Source organism: Dipteris shenzhenensis, unplaced genomic scaffold (genome assembly GCF_047967505.1).
Source record: "Dipteris shenzhenensis isolate YYH24624 ecotype China unplaced genomic scaffold, Dip_SZ_1.0 scaf0526, whole genome shotgun sequence".
In the NCBI taxonomy this organism is placed as follows: Eukaryota; Viridiplantae; Streptophyta; class Polypodiopsida; order Gleicheniales; family Dipteridaceae; genus Dipteris; species Dipteris shenzhenensis.
In genome coordinates, this window is record NW_028239832.1 from 1727 (window position 1) to 7500 (window position 5774).

A 5774-nucleotide genomic window follows, 5' to 3' on the forward strand; every position below is an offset into this window, starting at 1 on the left:
ATAGACAAGATAATCAATCCCATCTGTCGAAGCTTCTTCACTAATATACTTGGGAATAATGATTCGGTAAATAGATGATATATTGGTAAATTCCTTGGGATACTTGTTGTTCCTCCCAGCCGTACTACGAATAGTGATACCAATATTATTTAGTGCTAATATCGACAGATCATAGATTGATCTACCTAAGTCGGATCTTATTTCTGCGAATACTCTCTTGGAAGGGGAAAAAGACAAGTCTCTGATTGTATCAAGCCACCTGTGCACATTTGACCGAACATCTGGATATTCATCAATTGGGGAAATAATACATTCATGCAACAAACGCTCTATGTTACCCCTCCATTCCAATAATCTCTATTCAATTGCAATTCTTGTTACACCAGTAGATCCCTCGCCCCCCTCCCGGCTACCCAATTGATAGTTGATTCTGGATAGATATTCACTAGCTAATGTACAGAAATAGTCACGCGAAAAGAGCGTGTATACTGAGTAGAGAGATATTAACCTATTTCGTTCATATACCCTAACTAGAGAGTATGTTGAAGATATGTTACCTCCCTCTCCCGATTCATCTGAAAAAGTAGGATTTTCACTTCCATCAGTTCTTTCTACAGGTACATCGAAAAGGATCTCTAAACGGTTTGAAATAATCTTATCAAGATCGAAGTATGCGCCATTTTGCATCTCTGATTCCTCGTCAAGTATTCCACCAAATGATAGATCTCCTCTCGATAGAAAGGCTTTCCTAGGTTCCTCGCTACTACTACCAATTCTTACCTTACTGGAAATCAAATTCGATTTTTTAACTCTTAAAAGAAATCCAGTCAGTCGGTTTCTTGATTCATTTATTAGTTGTGAATAGGCGTGTAGAATAGAAAATTCCCCCTCATTTCCGTGGGAATCTAACCCCAATAATTGGAAGAACCACTTACGATTCTAGGAAGAATCAATACATTTATTGGAATCATTTTCTGCTATTCCCGCTACAGAAGGGGAGAAAGGATCTCCCAACAATAAAGGAGAGTCGAGTGTAAAATGCCGACAATCTCTCTCTACTTTCCATAAATGAGATATTCTTCCGATACCGAAAGACACGGAATTCTTATATCATTCTTCTGCCAAATATGTCTTAATAGGAGTTCCATCGGCGGTGGGACCCATACCTAGTTCATGTATAGATGATTCTGTTGAAAAGCCGTGACTCACCGCCTCTGGAGAATCATCAGTGGATATTGCTCTTTCCTCCGGAGAGTAACTGCCTACAAAGCCATTTCCAGATCTTTTCATTGAATCATATTCTGGATTTCTCTCCTCACTTCAACTAGATAAACAAGTATCTTCGATAGGTATCTCCTTCCCAACCTTCTGATTTCTGGAATCAGACTCATCCCTTGAGTTGCTATGAAAAGCCTCCAATTCTCTAGATGTCTCTATTTGTGAGGAGACATACTTCGAGAAACCACAGGAAATTTCTAGTAATATACTTGGTACCTCAGTGAGTAATTGATTATCCGATAGATAATCAAGTTCGATAAATCTCTTTTCTAAGAGAGATCTCGTTAGATTCAATTCGCGCTCATCCTTATTCCATGGAGAAGGACTTTGGTGACAGGAATGCCACATATAAAAATCGGCGTAATCCCGGAATAGTGTCCAACTCCCCTCGTCAATGGAATTTAACCAATCTCTTATATCGCTATAGGATAGGGATACACCATCACGAGATGACATTGTATTCTTATGGGGTGGAAATAGAGACAAATTGGAGAGACCCTTCCGCTCGGAATAGAACGGTGATTCATCTCCCTGCCGATCTACTGAATCCCTGGATTCGAGTAACATTTTGTCCCAAAAGTCCGATATTACGGGAATGAAGGAATCGCTTCTTAATGTTGCTGTTTGTAGCCAATTAACCCTTTGCTTGTCATGGATTTTCCGGAGAAGTAACGAATCAGAATCATTTTAGTAACAGTCATCCTTACGAAGTATCACATTTATATAGAATTCAAAAAACTCATTTGAATCTTCTAGATTCTTATCCCCCAGTGATTTTTCAATCCTCTCAGTCACATCTCTGGATATATTCTTGATGGGGAGTGGATCCCTCATCAGCCGGACCCTCCATCCATCTGAAACCGAAGGATCCATCGCACTATATATGGGAACTTGCGGTTCTTCCCTCGTCGAAGTTGTGGAAATATTTCCGTTTGAATCCGAATAGTAAGAATTACGTGTCTTTCCCTTTCTATCCTTTTCAGCAGGTGAGCATCTTATTGATAGAGAAAGAGGATAGAAGGATTCAACAGAATTTGTTGCTGGTTTTTTTACTACTCCACCAGTTCTATTAATTAGTTTCGCTAGATCTATAGAACCTCCTTCGATCAAATTTCTCTCACCTGAACGATGCATAGGAATTGGTATTGTTAGTAACATCAGGATTCCCGGAGTCACGCTATTACCCCGCTTCATTGAATCGCGCAGATTCCGTAAAAAGATTGAACTCAGAATTCATAAGTCAAATAATTTGATGGAGGGTTCATAACTGGAGAATAGACCAATTAGAAATTCCCCTAGATCTTGATTTTTCAATGATTCAAATGAGTAGTGGAATCCATCGGTTTCTGCTAACTTCGGAACTTCAGAGAATAAATCTGGACTTCTTACTTTTTCTTCTCCCACTTCTCTTACCTCATGATCTCTCTTCACTTTATCTATATGTGGTAGATACTACCCACCTCTCACATTCCATTATATAGATAATATCGAAAGATTCAAGGCCCAATGGAGTGAGTACTTTCGATGTGGTGATTTGTGGGTGTATTCGTACCTACCTGAAGCTGTCTCGGGAATCTCGAATTGTTGAAGAAACCTATCTATGTCTTATCTATCTCCTCATCAACTTATTTTATTCCGAGTGATAAAGACGAGTTCTCCAACCTGATGGGCGAACGACGGGGATTGAACCCGCGCGTGATGGATCCACAATCCATTGCCTTGATCCACTTGGCTACGTCCGCCCCCTACTTTCCCTATTCAGCTTTCTTAACTGGGAGAGAACAAGATCTACTAGGGTCATTCATTCGATGCGCGTACGTATTATTCGTCTATATATTAATACAAGAAAAAATATGTTAGGTGAAAAATGTATTCTCAATCTATTCCAGTGGGTACGGGACTACAAGCGTTCCGCTAATCAGAATGAGAATATCTTTGATTCCCATTCTCTGTAATCCTAGAAGGGTGTTTCAAAGATTCCCCAGAATCCAAGATTGGAAACTGATAATTGTAAGATTATGGCGAGATATTACTATTATTTCTATTCATTCCATCGGACGAATCTCCATTAAATACCAAACCTTATGCGAGGTTTGGTATTTAGTGATGCTGCACGACCAGACAGGTATTATCCGTTTACAGAAGGAGCTTCAACAGAAGCTAAGTCTAGAGGGAAATTATGAGCGTTACGTTCATGCATAACTTCCATACCTAGGTTAGCACGGTTGATGATATCAGCCCAGGTGTTAATAACACGACCTTGGCTATCAACCACGGATTGGTTGAAGTTAAAACCATTCAAGTTGAATGCCATGGTGCTGATACCCAAGGCAGTAAACCAGATGCCTACTACGGGCCAAGCGGCTAAGAAGAAGTGCAGAGAGCGAGAATTGTTAAAGCTGGCATATTGGAAGATCAAACGGCCAAAATAACCGTGAGCAGCTACGATGTTGTAGGTCTCTTCCTCTTGACCGAACTTGTAACCTGCATTAGCAGACTCATTCTCAGTAGTTTCTCTGATCAAACTAGAAGTTACCAAAGAACCATGCATAGCACTGAATAGAGAGCCGCCGAATACGCCAGCTACACCCAACATGTGGAAGGGATGCATAAGGATGTTGTGCTCAGCCTGGAAAACGATCATGAAGTTGAAAGTACCAGAAATTCCTAGGGGCATACCGTCAGAGAAACTTCCTTGACCGATTGGGTAGATCAGGAACACAGCGGTAGCAGCTGCAACGGGAGCTGAGTACGCAACAGCAATCCAAGGACGCATGCCTAAACGGAAACTAAGTTCCCACTCACGACCCATGTAGCAAGCTACACCAAGTAGGAAGTGAAGAACGATCAGTTCGTAAGGACCACCATTGTATAGCCATTCATCAACGGAAGCTGCTTCCCAGATTGGGTAGAAGTGTAAACCGATAGCTGCAGAAGTAGGAATGATAGCACCGGAGATAATGTTGTTTCCGTATAGCAAAGAACCGGAGACAGGCTCACGAATACCATCGATATCTACAGGGGGAGCTGCGATGAAAGCAATGATGAATACAGAGGTTGCGGTTAATAAGGTGGGAATCATTAAGACACCGAACCATCCGATGTAAAGACGGTTTTCAGTGCTGGTGATCCAGTCGCAGAAGCGACCCCATAGGCTTGCGCTTTCGCGTCTTTCTAAAGTTGCGGTCGTGGTAATTTTTGGTTTTCGAAACGATTGGTGATTACCCAAGCTGATGAGCCTGTTGATCCATAGTATATCACAGAATCCCACCTGTGTCAACTAATCTAATATTGATTGAATATCCGAAGAAACGGGAAGACTTCCCTTTGTTTTCGCACGATACTTCTTCAAACCTTGACTCTCTTTTCAGACGCATTTCCCTTTTATTATCATAAACCACGGGAAAGTCAACGTTAGTTCGGCTCCTCGAGTACATCATGGGAGATGCCAGCTTTGCCTTAGATGTACTACGACTCAATCATCGATTCGAGGTGAGGGACATACAGGATAAATATCTGCTGGCGTTGCCTGACATCCCCCCCCCCCCCCGAGGTGAGTAGTCCGCCCCAGGCGGAGATAGTTGAGAATGGTGGGAGTCGCGGGGATGCGGGCAGTGCCAATCATGTCGATCATGTCGATTGTGTCGATTGTGTCGATCATTCTAGTCATGTCGATCATGTCGATCATGTTGATTGCGTCGATTGCGTCGATCACTTTGGTCATGTCGATCATGTTGATCATGTCGATGATGTTATGGACTTTACGATTCGACACTAGTCTTTCTCTTTTTCATGAGGTACTATACCAGTGACAAAATTTCCCCTATGACTTGGATATTCTTTCTCCCATTATTTAATTTCTGCTTATCCATATGCTTCTGGCGTATCTTGATTCCTAATACCCTGCGCTCCGGAGTAGAAGGTTTCAATCCACCAATAAGAGGTTGTGGATTGAAACGAACCCGGAACTAACGGAAATGGGCAAAAGCCTTATTAGCTTCTGCCACCTTGTGAGTCTCCTCCTTCTTCCGTACAGCACTACCAGAATTTCTGGCAGCATCCATTAATTCATCACTTGATCTTAAAGCCATACTTCGACCTGAACGTTTTCGACACGCGATCAATAACCATCGGATAGCCAAAGCTCTTCCTTCTGCAGGTACTACTTCAACGGGGACTCGATAAGTCGATCCACCTACACGTTTGGATTCTGTTACTATATCGGGAGTTACCCTACGTATTGCTTGTCGCGGGACAGACAGTGGATTCTTATTCGTCTTTTCCTTAATCCGCTTCATAGCCTGATAGAGAATCTGATAAGCCAATGATTTCTTGCCATCTTTAAGAATACGATCAACCAACATGTTTACTAATCGATTACGATAAATCGGATCCGATTCTATATTTTTCTTTTTGTTCGCTACATTGCTCCGGTGTAACATGAGTTTACAGATATGTCGGATTCCGATTCTATCTCGACTGTATCTTAGAATCTT